At 44.3% G+C, this 22756-nt stretch overlaps 1 long non-coding RNA gene across 1 annotated transcript in view; it reads right to left on the bottom strand.

Annotated features, from left to right (window-relative positions):
• LOC143806849 (uncharacterized) overlaps positions 1–22756 on the bottom strand; it is a 67394-nt gene that overhangs the window by 21383 nt on the left and 23255 nt on the right. Inside the window, exon 3 of the long non-coding RNA XR_013221573.1 lies at positions 22219–22413. This is a non-coding gene — a long non-coding RNA (uncharacterized LOC143806849). The remainder of the gene's footprint in view (positions 1–22218; positions 22414–22756) is intronic.

The raw sequence follows: 22756 nt of genomic DNA, 5'->3' as shown, positions 1-22756 counted from the left end.
TTACACAATTGTTTTTTTTTTTTATTTACCATGTTCACTATATAGTAAAACTGACCTAGCAATATGATTGTCCAGGTCAGAGCAATTACACAGATATTACACACAAATATATATTCAGTGCCGGACTAGGGTGCCAAGGGCCCACCAGTAACATTGACTGTAAGGGGGGCCCACTTTTCATCTGCATACCAATATTACACTGTGAAGGAAGAAATTAAGAATCTCTCCATTTTGTGCTTTTCGACTCCATTTTGTTGTTTTGATATAAATTTTGTTAGTAGGCTAAAGTTTACAGCTGTTATGAGACCTTGATGAGACCTTGATTGTTGCAACCTGGGTAGAACATGAGACTGAGGGTGTATTGTTCTACAATACTTTGACGCACAGATTGTTCCTGCATTCTTATAGGCTAAGAACTGTGAGCGTGTTCTTATGCTGATTGGTTGAAGTATAATTTCTATGACTATGAAAACTCATACTCAATAAACGGGGGCCAGAGAGATCAGCTTGATCCCCCCCAAACAGAAACACACGTCTCCGTCTGGTCATTTTCAGTTGCCGGCAACACCTTGTATATTAATTTGGAAATCACTGAGTTAACCGTGAAGGATCAATTTAGATCCTCCCTCAACAACACTACCCCCATTCACAAATTTACCTATATCTCTATATAATAATAAACTGGGTAGTTTAGTTAATGAATGATGAATGATGCTTGATTCAGAGTGAATCAAGTGAATTATGCCAAGTACTGCCCATACAGAGGGATTGAGGGCTCAGATCTGCATAGGGGCCAACCGGGGGATTGCCCTGTTACCCTGTGGGCCAGTCCAAGCCTTTATATATTTTTTAAGTGGTAAAAAAAAGTGGAAATTTGTAAGAAAAAAAATGTGCTTTTGTCAACAATTTCAAAGGTCAAGCCATGAAGATCTCCAACGACTAGGGAGGCACACCTGCAGTTGCAGAAGAAGAGCGGGTGAAAGCAGGGCTGTCACTTCTGGCTCTCACAGACGGTATCGGGAAGGGATCAGGTCGGGATTAGGGCAACAACTTGGGAGGGTCCGGATGTTGTGAGCAATGATGGAGGCTATCACCACCTCTAATAGCATACTACGAAAGAAAAACAAAAAACATTTCAGTACCTCTGAACAGAATAAAGCAAGTGTGAACAGGTGCAAGCGGCTATGACTTCATACTGTGGAAACAATAGAATACAGCAGACTCTGTAAGCGTTAAGATAGGCACACCTTTCTTTTGCTGGGACCTTAAACCCTGGGCTGCCACAAAGAATTTATGGGCCCCATACTGGCAAAATTTTCGGGGCCCCCTTGAGACTCCGCCCAGTGTCCAACCCAGCACCGCCTCCACCCCTCGAACTGTCGACAGTCCCATCACCTTTTCTTGGAAAAACTCAATTTCTGCACCACGTCCTCTCCAATCACACATTAACAGTTCCCATCACCAGACACATACATAGCCAGCAGCTTTTGTTTTGGCCAAAAGATTTTTTAATTCGCCACCACGACAAGGTAGATTCTCTTGGCCGAACTCTACTCTACCCTACAATTTAGGTTTATTTTTATTTATTTTTCAATGTTTAAAATGACCAATAATATCACATACAAGGGACAAAGACCACCACACCATGACCAGACACCATATTACCACCACATAGTGACCTATAATACCAGATACAAGTAAAAAATAATGCCACACCATGACCAGATCACATATTACCACTAGAGTGACAGAATAATATTACATACAAGGGACAAGTACCACCGCACCATGACCAGACACCAAATTACCACAACGTAGTGACCTATAATACCACATACAAGGAACAAATACTGCCACACCATGACCAGATCACATATTACCACCAGAGTGACAGAATAATATTACATACAATAGACAAATACCACCGCACCATGACCAGACACCATATTACCACCCAGAGTCGGTCTGAACTGGCCTGGCGGGGAGCCGGAGAAATCCCCGGTGGGCCCTTGCAGTGGATCAGGAAGATGACGATGGGAAGGAGAGGGGGAAAAAAAGTCTGTGGTTTTTAGGGGCGTGGGCCTTTTAAAAGAGCAGGCATAGTCTGTGCAGGGGCGCACGTGCGCACGCACGCAGCGTTCATTATTTTAACCACTGAGGCACATGTCCTGATCAACACTAACTAGTGTGAGCCTGTTGTCACCGGTGTAATAGGAGCGCGCCGGACCTGCAGAGGTAGAGAATGCTGCGCGATGCTGGGAGCGCAGGCAGGCGAGAGGAATCTTTTTTTTCTTCTTCTTCTGTCCATGCGGCCAGGACAAGAGACCAGGGCAGATATATGGGTAGGGGGAGAGAGCAACACAAGGGACCAGTATGGATATATGGGGAAGCAAGCAGCAGAAGGGACCAGTATAGATATATGAGGGGGGAGCAATACAAGGGAGCAGTATGGATATATGGGGGGAGAGAGCAAACCAAGGGAACAGTATGGGACCAGTTTGGATATATTGGTGGGGGGAAGAGAGAGCAACATAAGGGACCTACATGGATATATGAAGGGGAGATAGAGCCACACAAGGGACCAGTATGGATATAAGGGGGGAGAAAGAGTAACACAACGGACCAGTATGGATATATGGGGAGGGAGAGAGCAACACAAGGGACCAGTATATATATGGGGGGGAGCAACACAAGTAGCCAGTATGGATATATGGGGGAGAGAGAGCAACACAAAGGACCTGTATGGATATATGAGGGGGGGAGCAACACAAGGGACCAGTATGGATATATGGGGGGGAGAGCAACTCAAGGGACCATTATGGATATATTGGTGGGGGGAAGAGATAGCAACACAAGGGAGCAGTAAGGATATATGGGGGGGGGGGGGAGAGCAACACAAGTGACCAGCATGGATATATGAGGGGGGGAGAGAGAGCAACACAAGGGACCAGTATGTATATATGAAGGGAGAGAGAGCAACACAAGGGACCAGTATAGATATATGGGGGAAGAAACACAAGGGACCAGAATAGATATATGGGGGGGAGAGAGCAATACCAGGGACCAGTATGAATATTTTGGGGGGGAGCAGCACAAGGGACCAGTATGGATATATGGGGGGGAGAGAGCAACAAATATATGAGAGCAAAAAGATATATGGGGGGATAAGCACAAGGGACCAGGATGGATATATGGGTAGAGCAGCACATGGAGCCATGATTGATATATGGGGGAGCAGCACAAGGATGGATGTATGGGGGAGCAGCACAGGGGACCAGGATGGATATATGAGGGGAGTAGAACATGGAGTCATGATTGATATATGGGGGAGCAGCACAAGGGACGAAGATGGATATATAGAGGGAGCAGCACAAGGGGCCGGGATGGATATATGGGGGAGCAGCACAAGGGGCCAGGATGAATATATATGGGGGGAGCAGCACAAGGGGCCAGGATGGATATATGGGGGTAAGCAGCACAAGGGACCAGGATGGATATATGGGCGGAGTAGAACATGGAGTCATGATTGATGTATGGGAGGAGCAGCACAAGGGACTAGGATGGATATATAGGGGGAGCAGCACAAGGGACTAGGATGGATATATAGGGGGAGCAGCACAAGGGGCCGGGATGGATATATGGGGGGAGCAGCACATGAGACCATGATTGATATATGTAAGCCAGGACAAGGGACCATGTTGGATATATGGGGGGCAGTATAGATATATGGGGGAGCAGGACAAGGGCCATATGGGGTCTTGTATGGATAGCTGGGGTCCAGGCTGCAGATATTGGGGCCAGGCTAGAACAAGGACATGAGCCAGCCCCCAGCACGTGACATGTATATACATCAGCCCAGCCAGCCCCCTGTTATGACCCCAATGGCAGAGGGTCTCAGAAATAATTACTAAGTCTGCAAACACAAAAAACCAGCTCATAGGGCAGTGGTAACTGAGCTGACCATATATCTAATCCTAGCACCACAAATAGCAGCAGCCGGGGAACGTGCCTACGTTGGTTCTAGACGTCTCGCGCCAGCCGGAGAACTAACTAACCCTAGAAGGGAAAAGATAGACCTTTCTTGCCTCCAGAGAAAAGACCCCAAAAGTTGGATACAAGCCCCCAACAAATAATAACGGTGAGGTAAGAGGAAAAGACAAACGTAAGAATGAGCTAGGTATTTAGCAAAGAGAGGCCCACTAGCTAATAGCAGAATATAGTAAGATGACTTATATGGTCAGCAAAAACCCTATCAAAATATCCACGCTGGATATTCAAGAACCCCCGAACCGTCTAACGGCCCGGGGGGAGAACACCAGCCCCCTAGAGCTTCCAGCAAGGTCAGGAATCACATTTAGTACAAGCTGGATAAAAATGAGAGCAAGCAAATAACCAAAAAACAAAGAAGCAGGACTTAGCTTAATTTTGCACGAACCCGGACCAGCAGACAGGAGCAAACAGAAAGGATCTGATTACAATGATGCCAGGCACTGGACTAAGGATCCAGGAAGCTTATATAGCAACTCCCCTGGACTAACGACCCAGGTGGGTGCCAAACTGAGGAAAGACAATCCCAGAGTAATATCACTAGTAACCACAAGAGGGAGCCAAAAAGTCTAATGCACAACAGTACCCCCCCCTTAAGGAGGGGTCACCGAACCCTCACCAAGACCACCAGGGCGATCAGGATGAGCAGCGTGAAAGGCACGAACTAAATCGGCCGCATGCACATCAGAGGCAACCACCCAGGAATTATCCTCCTGACCATAGCCCTTCCACTTGCCCAGATACTGAAGCCTCCGTCTGGAGAGACGAGAATCCAAGATCTTCTCCACCACGTACTCCAACTCGCCCTCAACCAACACCGGAGCAGGAGGCTCAACAGAAGGAACCACAGGTACAACGTACCGCCGCAACAAAGACCTATGGAACACGTTGTGAATGGCAAACGACACCGGAAGATCCAAGCGAAAGGACACAGGATTAAGGATTTCCAATATCTTGTAAGGACCGATGAAGCGAGGCTTAAATTTAGGAGAGGAGACCTTCATCGGAACAAAATCGAGAAGACAGCCATACCAAATCCCCAACACGAAGTCGGGGACCCACACCGCGGCGGCGGTTGGCAAAACGCTGAGCCTTCTCCTGTGACAACTTTAAGTTGTCCACCACATGATTCCAGATCTGCTGCAACCTATCCACCACAGAATCTACCCCAGGACAGTCAGAAGGCTCCACATGTCCCGAGGAAAAACGAGGGTGGAAACCAGAGTTGCAGAAAAATGGCGAAACCAAAGTAGCGGAACTAGCCCGATTATTAAGGGCAAACTCAGCCAACGGCAAGAAGGTCACCCAATCATCCTGATCTGCCGAAACAAAACACCTCAAATAAGCCTCCAGAGTCTGATTAGTTCGCTCCGTTTGTCCATTAGTCTGAGGATGAAAGGCAGACGAAAACGACAAATCAATGCCCATCCTAGCACAAAAGGATCGCCAGAACCTGGAAACAAACTGGGATCCTCTGTCAGACACAATATTCTCAGGAATGCCATGTAAACGAACCACATTCTGAAAGAACACAGGAACCAGATCGGAAGAGGAAGGCAGCTTAGGCAAAGGCACCAAATGGACCATTTTAGAAAAGCGATCACACACCACCCAGATGACAGACATGCCCTGAGACACCGGGAGATCTGAAATGAAATCCATGGAAATGTGTGTCCAAGGCCTCTTCGGGACAGGCAAGGGCAAGAGCAACCCGCTGGCACGAGAACAGCAAGGCTTAGCTCGAGCACAAGTCCCACAGGACTGCACAAATGACCGCACATCCCGTGACAAGGAAGGCCACCAAAAGGACCTAGCCACCAGATCTCTGGTGCCAAAAATTCCCGGATGCCCTGCCAACACCGAGGAATGAACCTCGGAAATTACTCTGCTGGTCCACTTATCAGGAACAAACAGTCTGTCAGGTGGACAGGAGTCAGGTCTACCAGCCTGAAATCTCTGCAACACACGTCGCAAATCAGGAGAAATGGCCGACAAGATAACTCCCTCTTTAAGAATACCAACTGGTTCTGCGACTCCAGGAGAGTCAGGCACAAAGCTCCTTGAAAGAGCATCAGCCTTCACATTCTTTGAACCTGGTAAATACGAGACCACAAAGTCAAAACGGGAGAAAAACAATGACCAGCGGGCCTGTCTAGGATTCAGGCGTTTAGCAGACTCGAGATACATCAAATTTTTGTGATCAGTCAAGACCACCACACGATGCTTAGCACCCTCGAGCCAATGACGCCACTCCTCAAATGCCCACTTCATGGCCAGCAACTCCCGATTGCCAACATCATAATTCCGCTCAGCAGGCGAAAACTTCCTAGAGAAGAAAGCACATGGTCTCATTACCGAGCAACCAGGGCCTCTCTGCGACAAAACGGCCCCTGCCCCAATCTCAGAAGCATCCACTTCGACCTGAAAGGGAAGTGAGACATCAGGCTGGCACAAAACAGGCGCTTCAACTCTTGGAACGCCTCCACGGCTGCAGGAGCCCAGTTAGCAACATCAGAACCTTTCTTGGTCATATCCGTCAAAGGTTTAACAACGCTAGAAAAATTAGCGATAAAACGACGGTAGAAGTTAGCAAAACCCAAGAACTTCTGAAGACTCTTAACTGACGTGGGTTGAGTCCAATCATGAATAGCTCGGACCTTGACTGGGTCCATCTCCACAGCAGAAGGGGAAAAAATAAACCCCAAAAAGGGAACCTTCTGTACTCCAAAGAGACACTTTGAGCCCTTAACAAACAAAGCATTCTCACGCAAAACCTGAAACACCATCCTGACCTGCTCCACATGTGAGTCCCAATCTTCAGAGAAAACCAGAATATCATCCAGATAAACAATCATAAATTTATCCAGATACTTCCGGAAAATATCATGCATAAAGGACTGAAACACTGAGGGAGCATTAGAGAGCCCAAAAGGCATCACCAAGTACTCAATATGACCTTCGGGCGTATTAAATGCTGTCTTCCATTCATCTCCTTGCTTAATGCGCACAAGGTTGTACGCACCACGAAGATCTATCTTGGTGAACCACTTGGCACCTTTAATCCGGGCAAACAAGTCCGACAACAGAGGCAAAGGATACTGAAATTTAACAGTGATTTTATTCAGAAGCCGATAGTCAATACAAGGTCTCAAAGATCCGTCCTTCTTGGCCACAAAAAAGAATCCCGCACCAAAAGGGGAAGAGGATGGACGGATATGCCCCTTCTCCAGAGACTCCTTGATATACGAACGCATTGCGGCATGCTCAGGTACAGACAGATTAAATAGTCTTCCCTTAGGAAATTTACTACCTGGAATCAAATTTATGGCGCAGTCACAGTCCCTATGAGGAGGCAGAGCACTGGACCTGGACTCACTGAATACATCCTGAAAATCAGACAAATACTCAGGAACTTCCGAAGGAGTAGAGGAAGCAATAGACACCGGCGGGGAATCAGCATGAATTCCCTGACAGCCCCAACTTGACACAGACATTGCCTTCCAATCCAAGACTGGATTGTGGGTCTGTAACCATGGCAGACCCAAAACGGCCAAATCATGCATTTTATGCAGAACAAGAAAACGAATCACCTCCCGATGTTCAGGAGTCATGCACATGGTTACCTGCGTCCAAAACTGCGGTTTATTTTCCGCCAATGGCGTAGCATCAATACCTCTAAGAGGAATAGGATTTACCAGCGGTTCAAGAACAAAACCACAGCGCTTGGCAAATGACAGATCCATAAGACTCAGGGCAGCACCTGAATCCACAAACGCCATAACAGGGTAAGAAGACAATGAGCAAATTAAAGTCACAGACAAAATAAATTTAGGTTGCAAATTACCAATGGCGACAGGACTAACAACCCTTGTTAGGCGTTTAGAGCATGCTGATATAACATGTGTAGAATCACCACAGTAAAAACACAACCCATTCTGACGTCTATGATTTTTCCGCTCATTTCTAGTCTGAATTCTATCACATTGCATTAAATCAGGTGTTTGTTCAGACAACACCACCAGAGGATTACCGGTTTTGCGCTCCCGCAAACGCCGGTCAATTTGAATAGCCAGCGCCATGGAATCATTAAGACTTGTGGGAATGGGGAAACCCACCATCACATTCTTAATGGCTTCAGAAAGGCCATTTCTGAAATTTGCGGCCAGAGCACACTCATTCCACTGAGTAAGCACGGACCATTTCCGAAATTTTTGGCAATACACTTCAGCTTCATCCTGGCCCTGAGAAATAGCCAGCAAGGCTTTTTCTGCCTGAACTTCAAGATTGGGTTCCTCGTAAAGCAATCCGAGCGCCAGAAAAAACGCATCAATATTTGCCAATGCCGGATCTCCTGGCGCTAGCGAGAAAGCCCAATCCTGAGGGTCGCCCCGTAAAAAAGAGATAACAATTTTAACTTGCTGAGCTGAATCTCCAGATGAACGGGGTCTCAGAGATAGAAACAATTTACAATTATTCCTAAAATTCCTAAACTTAAATCGGTCTCCAGAAAACAGTTCAGGAATAGGTATTTTAGGTTCAGACATTGGACTACTGATAACAAAATCTTGTATGCCCTGCACACGAGCAGCCAGCTGGTCTACACTTGTAATCAAGGTCTGGACATTCATGTCTGCAGCCAGCACAAGCCACTCAGAGGTAAAGGGGAGGAAGAGAGGAAAAAAAAACAAAAAAAAAAAACTCAGAATTTCCTTTCTTATAATCCCACTTCAGCAATGCATTAAACAGTCAATGTTGGCCTGGCATACTGTTATGACCCCAATGGCAGAGGGTCTCAGAAATAATTACTAAGTCTGCAAACACAAAAAACCAGCTCATAGGGCAGTGGTAACTGAGCTGACCATATATCTAATCCTAGCACCACAAATAGCAGCAGCCGGGGAACGTGCCTACGTTGGTTCTAGACGTCTCGCGCCAGCCGGAGAACTAACTAACCCTAGAAGGGAAAAGAAAGACCTTTCTTGCCTCCAGAGAAAAGACCCCAAAAGTTGGATACAAGCCCCCAACAAATAATAACGGTGAGGTAAGAGGAAAAGACAAACGTAAGAATGAGCTAGGTATTTAGCAAAGAGAGGCCCACTAGCTAATAGCAGAATATAGTAAGATGACTTATATGGTCAGCAAAAACCCTATCAAAATATCCACGCTGGATATTCAAGAACCCCCGAACCGTCTAACGGCCCGGGGGGAGAACACCAGCCCCCTAGAGCTTCCAGCAAGGTCAGGAATCACATTTAGTACAAGCTGGACAAAAATGAGAGCAAGCAAATAACCAAAAAACAAAGAAGCAGGACTTAGCTTAATTTTGCACGAACCCGGACCAGCAGACAGGAGCAAACAGAAAGGATCTGATTACAACGATGCCAGGCACTGGACTAAGGATCCAGGAAGCTTATATAGCAACTCCCCTGGACTAACGACCCAGGTGGGTGCCAAACTGAGGAAAGACAATCCCAGAGTAATATCACTAGTAACCACAAGAGGGAGCCAAAAAGTCTAATTCACAACAGCCCCCAGCCCCAGTAAATACATACATCAGCCCAACCACAGCCAGCCCCTGTATATACATCAGCCCAGCCAGCCCCCAGCCCCTGTATATACATCAGCCCAGCCACAGCCAGCCCCTTTGTATACATCAGCCAAAACCCCATCACCTATATACACATCAGACAAGCCAGCCCCCAGCCCCTGTATATACATCAGCCCAGCCAGAGCCAGCACCCAGCCCCTGTGTATACATCAGCCAAAACCTCCATCATCTATATACACATCAGACCAGCCAGCCCCCAGCCCTTGTACGTACATCAGCCCAGCCACAGCCTGCCCCAGCATGTGACCTGAATATACATCAGCCCAGCCACAGCCAGCCCGCAGCCCCTGTATATACATCAGCTCAGCCCCAGGCCCCAGCTCAGCACCTGTAGCGATTGCCTCAGGAGTATGCGGGTACTAGGAGCTCCTACGGATGCCTGAGACCTGATCCTGATACATTCAGCGGCGCGCTGCAGCCAAGCTCGGGAGATGGAAAGAGCAGAGCGCTCTCTCTCTCCACCCACAAAGAAGGTCCTGGCGTTCAACGTCAGACATTCTTAACCCCTCTGTGCAGGGCACCCGGGCCACTGAGTCACTGATGAACGCACCTGTAAAGCCGCCGTGCCCGAAGATTTAAAGGCCCCCCCCCGGGGCAATGTTATAGTGTAAAAAAAAAATTTTTTCAAATGTGTAAAAAAAAAAAAAAAATTCCAAAAAAAAATGCAAAAAAAAAATATATATATTGTTCCTATAAATACATTTCATTATCTAAATAAAAAAACAAAAACAATAAAAGTACACATATTTAGTATCGCCGTGTCCGTAGCGAACCGACCATTAAAACTGTCCCACTAGTTAACCATTTCAGTGAACACCGTAAAAAAAAAAAAAGGAGGCAAAAAACAACGCTTTATTATCATACCGCCAAATAAAAAGTGGAATAACACGCGATCAAAAAGACGGATATAAATGACCATGGTACCACTGAAAACGTCATCTTGTCCTGCAAAAAAAGAGCCACCATACAGCGTCATCAAAGAAAAAATAAAAAAGTTATAGTCCACAGAATAAAGCGATGCAAAAATAATTATTTTTTCTATAAAATAGTTATTGTATAAAAGCACCAAAACATAAAAAAATGATATAAATGAGGTATAGCTGTAATCGTACTGACCCGAAGAATAAAACTGCTTTATCCATTTTACCAAACGCGGAACGGTATAAACGCCTCCCCCAAAAGAAATTCATTAATAGCTGGTTTTTGGTCATTCTGCCTCACAAAAATCGGAATAAGAAGCAATCAAAAAATGTCACGTGCCTAAAAATGTTACAAATAAAATTGTCAACTCGTCCCGCAAAAAACAAGACCTCACATGACTCTGTGGACCAAAATATGGAAAAATTATAGCTCTCAAAATGTGGTAACGCAAAAAATATTTTTTGCAATAAAAAGCGTCTTTCAGTGTGTGACGGCTGCCAATCATAAAAATCCGCTTAAAAACCCGCTATAAAAGTAAATCAAACCCCCCTTCATCAACCCCTTAGTTAGTGAATAATAAAAAAAATAAAAAAATGTATTTATTTCCATTTTCCCATTAGGGTTAGGGTTAGGGCGAGGGTTAGGGATAGGGTTAGGGCTAAGGTTAGGGCTAGGGTTAAGGCTACAGTTAGGGTTGGGGCTAAAGTTAGGGTTAGGGTTGGGGCTAAAGTTAGGGTTTGGATTACATTTACGGTTGGGATTAGGGTTGGGATTAGAGTTAGGGGTGTGTCAGGGTTAGGGGTGTGGTTAGGTTTACCTTTGGGATTAGGGTTAGGGATGTGTTTGGATTAGGGTCTCAGTTATAATTGGGGGGTTTTCACTGTTTAGGCACATCAGGGGCTCTCCAAACGCGACATGGCGTCCGATCTCAATTCCAGCCAATTCTGCGTTGAAAAAGTAAAACAGTGCTCCTTCCCTTCCGAGCTCTCCCGTGCGCCCAAACAGGGGTTTACCCCAACATATGGGGTATCAGCGTACTCAGGACACATTGGACAACAACTTTTCGGGTCCAATTTCTCCTGTTACCCTTGGAAAAATACAAAACTGGGGGCTAAAAAATAATTTTTGTGGAAAAAAAAAATTTTTTATTTTCACGGCTCAGCGTTATGAACTGTAGTGAAACACTTGGGGGTTCAAAGCTCTCTCAACACATCTAGATGAGTTCCTTATGGGGTCTACTTTCCAAAATGGTGTCACTTGTGGGGAGTTTCAATGTTTAGGCACATCGGTGGCTCTCCAAACGCAACATGGCGTCCCATCTCAATTCCTGTCAATTTTGCATTGAAACGTCAAACGGCGCTCCTTCCCTTCCGATCTCTACCATGCGCACAAACAGTGGTTTACCCCCACATATGGGGTATCAGCGTACTCAGGACAAATTGTACAACAACTTTTGGGGTCCAATTTCTTCTCTTACCCTTGGGAAAATAAAAAATTGGGGGCAAAAAGATCATTTTTGTGAAAAAATATGCTTTTTTATTTTTACGGCTCTGCATTATAAACTTCTGTGAATCACTTAATGGGTCAAAGTGCTCACCACACATCTAGATAAGTTCCTTAGGGGGTCTACTTTCCAAAATGGTGTCACTTGTGGGGGTTTCAATGTTTAGGCACATCAGGGGCTCTCCAAACGCAACATGGCGTCCCATCTCAATTCCTGTCAATTTTGCATTGAAAAGTCAAACGGCGCTCCTTCCCTTCCGATCTCTACCATGCGCACAAACAGTGGTTTACCCCCACATATGGGGTATCAGCGTACTCAGGACAAATTGTACAACAACTTTTGGGGTCCAATTTCTTCTCTTACCCTTGGGAAAATAAAAAATTTGGGGCAAAAAGATCATTTTTGTGAAAAAATGATTTTTTATTTTTACGCCTCTGCATTATAAACTTCTGTGAATCACTTAATGGGTCAAAGTGCTCACCACACATCTAGATAAGTTCCTTAGGGGGGTCTACTTTCCAAAATGGTGTCACTTGTGGGGGGTTTCAATGTTTAGGCACATCAGGGGCTCTCCAAACTTAACATGGCGTCCCATCTCAATTCCAGTGAGTTTTGCATTGAAAAGTCAAATGGCGCTCCTTCGCTTCCGAGCTCTACCATGCGCCCAAACAGTGGTTTACCCCCACATAAGGGGTATCGGCGTACTCAGGACAAATTGTACAACAACTTTTGTGGTCCATTTTCTCCTGTTACCCTTGGTAAAATAAAACAAATTGGAGCTGAAGTAAATTTTTTGTGAAAAAAAGTTAAATGTTCATTTTTATTTAAACATTCCAAAAATTCCTGTGAAACACCTGAAGGGTTAATAAACTTCTTGAATGTGGTTTTGAGCACCTTGAGGGGTGCAGTTTTTAGAATGGTGTCACACTGGGTTATTTTCTATCATATAGACCCCTCAAAATGACTTCAAATGAGATGTGGTCCTTAAAAACAAATGGTGTTGTAAAAATGAGAAATTGCTGGTCAACTTTTAACCCTTATAACTCCCTAACAAAAAAAATTTTGGTTCCAAAATTGTGCTGATGTAAAGTATGTGGGAAGTGTTACTTATTAAGTACTTTGTGTGACATATCTCTGTGATTTTATTGCATAAAAATTCAAAGTTGGAAAATTTTCGCCAAATTTCCGTTTTTTTCACAAATAAACGCAGGTAATATCAAAGACATTTTATCACTACCATGAAGTACAATATGTCACGAGAAAACAATGTCAGAATCACCGGGATCCGTTGAAGCGTTCCAGAGTTATAACCTCATAAAGGGACAGTGGTCAGAATTGTAAAAATTGGCCTGGTCATTAACGTGCAAGCCACCCTTGGGGGTAAAGGGGTTAAATAGCCCCTAGGGCAGGGTGGGGAACCTCCGGCCCGCAGATCTATGTGCCACTGCGGCGATGCCTGTCTCCCCCAGTGCTTTATATTCCCTCTCCCCCAGTGCTGTATATCCCCCCATGGCTGCATGTGTCCACAAGTGATGTGTATATTCCCCAGTGCTGCACTTACCCCAAAAGTGCTGTATATTTCCCCGAGTACAGTATATCTCCCCAGCCTCCACGGTGATGAATATGTCCCAGCTTCTCCTGTGATGTCTATGCCCCCCCAGCCCCTTCTATAATTTAGATGACCCCAGAGTCTCCTGTGATGCATATATAGCAGTCTTAATGTTTCTTATGTTATGAATGTACAGCAGTCCCAGCATCTCCTGTGTGATGTTTATACAACAGTCCCAGCATCTCCTGTGTGATGTTTATACAACAGTCACTGCATCTCCTGTGTTATGTATATACAGCAGTCCCTGCGTCTCCTATGTGATGTACATATATGATTTACAAAACTTATTATGACAAAAAGTTGACTGCTCTCCTGGGCGACATAACCCTGGAAAAGCAGCTGTGAGAAGCAACATGATCAGTATCACCTAACATCACAGCTGCACTAAAGAGAAGCAGCTCCATCTGTCACATTAAAGATGAGTTACCGGAATTAATTGACTAAATATACCAGGGTGATTTTCAAGGTGATCATTTTTGTGTGGCCCCAGAATGATGGTAGAAATTCCAGGCCCCCGGCTGGAAAAAGGTTCCCCACCCCTGCCCTAGGGTAATAATATCCCTCATCCTGACCCCCTTGTGTCTCATTCCTGGCTCCATCCACATGTTCTCCCATCCTGCCCTCATTAGTATTCATTTTCCCCATGTGATGTCCCATCCTGCCCCATATGATCTCTGCATCCTGCCCCTTATGATCTCCCCATCCTGTCCCATATGTCTCCATCCTGCCCCATGATCCCTGCCCGATCTGTCTCCATCCTAACCCATCTGTCTCCATCCTGCCCCATGATCTTGCCCCATCTGTTTGTCTCTATCCTGCCCCATGATCCTTCACCATGTGTCTCCATCCTGTCCCATGATCCTTCAACATGTCTCCATCCTGCCCCATGATCCTGCACGATGTGTCTCCATCCTGCCCCATCTATCTCCATCTGTCCCATCTGTCTCCATACCTCACTGTTCCCATACCTCCATATCTTTTTCCATCCTGCCCATGATCCTGCACCACATGTCTGCATCATGCACCAAATCTCCATCCTGCCCCATGATACCGCACCATGTGTCTCCATCCTGCCCCATGTTCCTGTCCCATCTGTCTCCATCCCTTCATATATGTCTCCATCCTGCCCCATGATCCTGCTCCATCTGTCTCCATCCTGTCCCATCTGTCTCCATCCCTCCATATATGTCTCCATCCTTCCCCATGATCCTGCCCCATATGTCTCCATCCTGCCCCATCTGTCTCCATGCTGTCCCATGGTCCTGTCCCATCTGTCTCCATCCTGCCCCATGTCTACACCCCGCCCATGATTCTGCACCATTTATCTCTATCCTGCCCCATGTATCCATCATGCCCCATCTGTCTCCATCCTGCACCTTGTTTCTCCATCGTGCCCCATCTGTCTCCATCCTGCCCCATGATCCTGAACCACGTGTTTCCATCCTGCACCATGTCACATGGTGCAGGATCATCAGGCAGGAAGGAGACAGATGGGGCATTGTGGGCCCCCTCTGCCAGTCAAGGCAGTTATGCCCTGATGGCGGCCCTGCCTAAACCTAATATTTATTGAACATGACTCTCCTAGGTGACAACACTTCAATTCTTAATTGTAAATTACATCACCATCACTCCCTTGAGCAATCCAACTAGATAATAAGATATCATGACCTCACAAAATACAGTGACGTAGAAGCAAATACAGGGTTTTTGGTAAATGAGGACATATTGCTAGAACCCAATTCCTGGGACCCGAACCAATCCTTAGAACAAATGGGACACTGGTCCTTCATATCATTTACCTGCATAGTACTGCGCCTATCATCTGTGCAGGGAATTACAACACATCTCCATGTGCTTAAATGGTGTCAAAGGGGAGTTACATATAGTAAAATTCACTATAGTGCAATAATACTGTCATGTCCCTTTAAATTATCAGTGACTTCTGTCACCATGGCAATAAACAACCAATAGGATTGTTAGATTTGAATTTGAAAAAAACACAAACGTCAGTTATTCTCAGTCTGTTCTATCTCAGCAGAGAGTGAAGACGGACACCTGCGGCCACCGCGACATTTCAGGTATAAACCTGTAATATTATATAAGTGACGGCTGATTATCTCATCACATATTCACACAGAATAACCCGAGATGTTCTGTTACTAATTGTTCTTATTTACCCCAATACTTCACATACAGACATGTACATGATGAGGAGCCGGCGGCTGATACTCCGCTGTCTCCACTTGTCACATCTTATTGGATGGGGCCAATATTTAACATCAGCTCCGTCCTCCATAGAGAACGGCGCCTGCAGAGCGGAGAACGGACCGAAGTCGATTATTCCGAATATTCCTCCATATACAGCACAGAATAATGGGGGAGGGCAGATATTGGATATAGAACAGTCGTATCCTGCACATTGCACAATGTTGCCTTTGCCCCGGCAATGCCTCCTAAACACACAGACGGTGTTTCCCAAAGGTTCCAGTAACAGTACACCCTGGTCAATGAGCCCAAAACCGATTCTGACTGTTCTGCTATGTTACAGGATTTTAATAGATTTCTACACGAGTGAAGACCACAGCGAGACCATGTGGACCGGACCTTCATCCTGCGTTGGATCCGGTGAGATTCCTCACACTGTTAGACGACCATTCTCTGTGCTGTGGTCAGACGGCTCCCAACGGCTTCACCTTTCTTTATCTTTGGGATGTGTCAGGTTTCCAGTAATTTGGGGGGTAAATATAGGACTGCAGATATTTGCTGTAAAAAATACCAGAAGGCTAAACTGATCCCCAACAGAGGCTGACATCGCCGGTCTGAGCAGAGCGTGAGCTTCATAGGTAGAGAGGGGAATCCTATCACTGGCCATGAATGCTACAGAAGGATTGCATCTTCCATGTACAAAACACATTTTCTAGCTTCTTCTTACTGACATTTCTGCTCCTAGCACTTAGCGGGATGGTTAGCAATATGGTGATCAGTAGTGCCACCCTGTCACATCCTCTCTGTATGGTTATGGGTGATCCTTCTATTTGGTTCTTTTCTCTACAGATGATATCACACCGGAGGAGGCATTCAGAAGACTGGCCTTCTGTATGAAGTTTCTGCCGTCACCCCTCTACAAGATGGAGGTTAGTGAGAAGACTATACTGCTGCCTGTAATTTTACAAGGGTGTATAGGAATGTCTTATTACATGAGTAACTTAATCTGCTGTCTTCTTAGCGCCTCATGCCGACCAGCCCAGAAGCCCAGAAGAAATATACAACAAGGCATGAATATGAAGAGCAGCCTGCACCATCCATGAAGACCAGGATCACAGAACAAGAAGCAAGGGCAATGTGGGCTAAAGTACTGTGTATGGACCTGGATGAAGAGCAGGGAACCCAAAAAGAAGAAAGGAAGAAAAAAGAGGTCAAAATCACAATTAGGATCGGTGCCAGAAGAGAGACCACAACAGAGGCCAGAAGAAGCAGCAGGACAGAGGCCAGAAGAAGCAGCAGGACAGAGGCCAGAAGAAGCAGCAGGACAGAGGCCAGAAGAAGCAGCAGGACCACGCAGTGCCACATCCTCCAATATATCAACCAGTATTTGAGAGGAAAGAAGAACATCATCTGGACAATCCTGCTAGGACCTCTCAGCCGGTAACATCATATACGGCAAATATTGGGAGGTAAGTATAAAAAAAAATAGCAATAAGAGCGGTATAATAATATTAGTAATAATAATAGTAATTATAATACATAGCAGCAGTATATTAATATTAGTAGGAAAAACTGTAATAGTAGCTATCATAGTAATAAAAGGTAGTAATTATAGTAAAAAATAGTAGAAATAAAAATGTAAAAGTAATAATATTAGTAGTAGTAACAGCAGGTTTGATGTAGCAGTAAGTAACACAGGGACCTTATTATTGGTAGGGGCATAGCATTAATAATAATTAATAATATAAACAATTAGTTACAGTAGTATAAATAGGATATAGAGAAGTAGTTGTCATAATAAGGTAGTCAGCTAGTATTAACCACTATTCTATTAATATAACACAATATACACATTTTATAGAATTAGGCGGCTTGATCCAGGGTTCTAGGACTGATCGCCTTTTCCCGGGGTCAAGAAGGAATTTTTCCCTTCAGACACAGATTGGCTGAAAGTGTCCAAGGGTTTTTGCCTTCTTCTGGATCAAAAGCATATACATAGTATAGTAGCATTAAAGTTATTACAGTTATTAAATTAGTATTTTAATAATATGCATATAGTAATGATTTTAGTTTTAATATTAGAATAAACATTACTTAGAATAGAAACAATAATAATAATAAATAAATAATAATAGATAATGTGGGAGGATAATAATAACCATAGTATTAGTAGTAGGGTTTGATCCAGGGTTCTAGGACTGATCGCCTTTTCCCGGGGTCAAGAAGGAATTTTTTCCCTGAGTCACAAATTGGCTGAGTGTGTCCAGGGTTTTTTGCCTTCTTCTGGATCAACAACATTAGACATAGGGGCTTTATTAATACCGGTTAGTGTAGTGTTAGTGTAGGGTCCCATCTGAAGAGGTCGCCTTGTCGTTGGCAGATGGGCTCGCACAATTTAATCAAAATGTGCGCTAAGAACCTCACGTTTCTAGGAGCTGTGTAATAAATATGGCCGCTTACATATTTGCGCTGGCAGAATTTTGTTGCCTCTTTTCTTTCTTGCTTTTGCATTGCGACTACAGCAGCTGCTCCTGCACATTTATTTCAGTTTGTTTGTGTTAGTTTACTTTGTTTCTGGATTAACACCTTTAGACATTATGACCTTACAACTAGTTAGTAATAATTTAAGTACGGATGTAGGGTAAAATTGGTGATAATTTTAGATACTGAGAGAAATTAGGCTACAATTCGTGTTATTTTATTTTTTTTAAGAAAACCACATTCACACGTTTCCTTTATGCTTCCAAGTTTGATATCAAAGGCACCATATGAACACTTATATTCATGTTCAGCTTTTGATTCTTAGCTAGGTCTGCCTGATCCCTACAGAAATGTCAGTAGTAAACGGACAAACCTCACATGTAACACCCATTGTCCGATGCATAACTGTAACAAGTAACCATATAGCCCAGCGCTGGAGTTATACTCTACACTATCTTCACAGTCAGAAGTAGGACACAAAATACTCTCCTCTGTCTAATATGTCTTACCCTCCACAGTTCTGGATTGAAATGGGTTGTCTGGTGTATAGCGCCACTCTTCTCTTTAGGCTGTGTTTGGTATTGCAATAATAAATGTATTGTAATTCAACGGAAGAAGGAATAAACATTGCTGGACGAATCATCAGCAATCTGAAATACGCAGGCGATTTAATATCGATAGTAACAAGCGTAGATGGACTTATGGACTTATTACGGAGTGTCCAGATGGAAAGCTCAACCGGGGACTTTTACTCAACATAAAGAAGACAAAGATATTATTGACTACTGACAGGTACAACTGGACACATTTGAGATAAACGGCGACAAACTGGAAGTTGTAAAATACTTCCACCTACTCAGATCGATGATCACTCAAGATGAAACGACAACACCAGAAGTGAATATCTGTCTAGCTATGGGCAAATCAACAATGAAGACACTGGACAAGGTCTTCAAACCGAGGAACATTTCACTGGCGACGAAGACACGGCTTATACATAGTTTTATCTTTTCTGTGGTAACAAACAAATGGGAAAACTGGACGATGAAGATACAAGACAGAAGAAGAATCAATGCATTTTCAAATGTGGTGCTGGAGAAGGATGTTATCAATACCAGGAATGGCAAGAAGAACGAACAAATCAATTTTGGAACAAATGAAGCCAGACACATCACTCAAAGGACCCATCACCAAGCTACGACTTGCCTACTTTGGGCACATCATACGAAGCGAACAATCACTGGAGAAGGACATCATGATTGGAAAAATAGAAGGAACAAGGAGAAGAAGAACCCTAATGGCTTGATACAATCAAGATAATGGCGGAAAAGACCCTGGTGGACCTATCTAGGCTTGCACAAGATCGATCTCCCTACAGATTGTTCATCCATCAAGTATCCATTGCTCCAGACTGAGCTGAAGGACATGAATTAGTAATTAGTGATATACTGTAGCTATAAATTCAATAGTAGAGGTGCCAATGTTATGGTGGTACAGCTGTACCATATAAGAGGGGTGACATATCTGCAGTTATTTGTCCATACAATAAAAGGGAGGAGGTGATGTCACCACTGTAGTGATACAGCTATGTAATAAATAGGAAGATGTGATGACAAAACCCCCAAACATAGAACTGACAGTGTCCAAATAGTCACAAACGCTCCCTCCTCACATCACATACAAACACATTGCTCTTGTCAGCCAACGAAAGACCCTGCCACCTAGGAGAAGTAGCTTCCCTATCAGTCAATGTCTGAACATTAAGCTTTGTGATGACCAGAGATAAGTTCCTGGCCAAAAACTGACTCGGGGCAAATCTGGGTACATTCCCAGTATGGAGCTGCCAGTAAGATGCCATATTCAGCTGGTTTCTTTAAGGAAAACCAGTGCTTCCCTCAAACTAGCAATGTTAGATGTCTTAGGCCTCTTTCACGCTTCCGTCTTTTAGCTCCCGTCGAAATCCGTTGATTTTTGACAAAACAGGATCCAGCAAATTTTTCTGCTGGATCCTGTTTTTTTCCCATAGACTTGTATTAGCGACAGATTGTGACGGACGGCCATCCGTTTCATCCGTCGTGCGCTGGATCCTTCGGAAAATCGCTGTCCGTCGGGCAGGGACAATGCACAGAGGAACGTTTTTTCTGCACATCAGAAAATCGCTCAGTGACGGATCCTGCGCTGCCCGTCGTTGGCTATAATGGAAGCCTATGGGCGCAGGATCCATCATATATACTATACTGCTATATACTACGTGGGCAATACTATATACTACATGGCTGCTAAATACGGCGTGGGCTGTGTTATATACTACATGGCTGCTATATACTACGTGGGCAGTACTATATACTACATGGCTGCTGATGGCTGCTATATACTACGTGGGCAGTACTATATACTACATGGCTGCTATATACTACGTGGGCAGTACTATATACTGCATGGCTGCTATATACTACATGGGCAGTACTATATACTACATAGCTGCTATATACTACATGGGCAGTACTATATACTACATGGCTGCTATATACTACGTGGGCAGTACTATATACTACATGGCTGCTATATACTACATGAGCAGTACTATATACTACATAGCTGCTATATACTACGTGGGCAGTACTATATACTACATGGCTGCTATATACTACGTGGGCAGTACTATATACTACATATCTGCTATATACTACGTGGGCAGTACTATATACAGTACTACATGGCTACTATATACTATGTGGGCAGTACTATATACTACATAGCTGCTATATACTACGTGGGCAGTACTATATACTACATGGCTGCTATATACTAGTGGGCAGTACTATATACTACATAGCTGCTATATACTACGTGGGCAGTACTATACACTACATGGCTGCTATATACTACAAGGACAGTACTATATACAGTACTACATGGCTGCTATATACTACGTGGGCAGTACTATATACTACATGGCTGCTATATACTACGTGGGCAGTACTATATACTACAAGGCTGCTATATACTACGTGGACAGTATTATATACAGCACTACATGGCTGCTATATACTACGTGGGCAGTACTATATACCACATGGCTGCTATATACTACGTGGACAGTACTATATACAGTACTACATGGCTGCTATATACTACGTGGGCAGTACTATATACTACATGGCTGCTATATACTACGTGAGCAGTACTATATACTACATGGCTGCTATATACTACGTGGGCAGTGTTAGATACTGCGTGGGCTGCGTTATATACTACATGGCTGCTATATACTACGTGGGCAGTGCTATATACTACATGGCTGCTATATACTACGTGGCCAGTGTTACATACTATGTGGCCTGTGTTTTGTACTGCGTGGGCTGTGCTATATATTGCGTGGCCTGTGTTATATACTACGTCGCCTGTACTATATACTACGTGGCTGCTATATACTGCGTGGCCTGTGTTATATAGTACGTGGGCTGTGTTATATACTGTTTGGGCTGTGTTATATATTGCGTGGCCTGTATTAACGCATCGGGTATTCTACAATATGTATGTATGTATATAGAAGCCACATACTATATAGCACAGGCCACGTACTATTTGTCTGCTATATACTACATGGCTCCTATATACTACGTGGCCTGTGCTATGTGGCTGCTATATACATATTCTATAATACCCGATGCGTTAGAATCGGGCCACCAACCAGTACAGCATAAAATAGTGCCGTAATAAAAGTCCAATGGTGACACAGTGTCAGACTTCTGTACAGAAAGACTCAGGAATGAGTTGAAACATTGCAATAATAGATACAAGTGATACAGTTTCTCACTATCTTCAACTTAACCCCTTCACCTGTTGGAGATTTTCTGTTCTTTTCATTTTTCTTTTTTCTTCCCCTTCTTCCAAGAGCCATAACTTTTTTTCTTAGTTTTTCCATCCATATAGCCATATGAGGGTTTATTTTCTGCTAGACGAGTTGTACTGTTGAATAATACCATTCATTCTACCACATAGTGTACTGGAAAATGGGAAGGAAAAATCCAAGTGCTGTGAAATTGCAAAAGGAGTGCAATTACGTTTGAACAGAATAAAGCAAGTGTGAACAGGTGCAAGCAGTTATGACTTCATACTGTGCAAACAATAGAATACAGCAGCCTTTGTAAGCGGTAAGATAGGCGCACCTTTTTTTTGCTGGGACCTTAAACCCAGGGCTGCCATTAGGAATTTCGGGCCCCATACTGGCAACATTTTTGGGCCCCCTTGAGACTCCACCCAGGCTCCAACCCAGCCCCGCCTCCACCCCTCGAACTGTCGACAGTCCCATCACCTTCTCTTGGAAAAACTCAATTTCTGCACCACGTCCTCACCAATCAAGCATTAACAGTTCCCA

This window comes from Ranitomeya variabilis, chromosome 2 (assembly GCF_051348905.1).
Source record: "Ranitomeya variabilis isolate aRanVar5 chromosome 2, aRanVar5.hap1, whole genome shotgun sequence".
In the NCBI taxonomy this organism is placed as follows: Eukaryota; Metazoa; Chordata; class Amphibia; order Anura; family Dendrobatidae; genus Ranitomeya; species Ranitomeya variabilis.
Note: the sequence above shows the minus strand (reverse complement) of the source record. Positions and strands in the feature narration are given on the sequence as shown.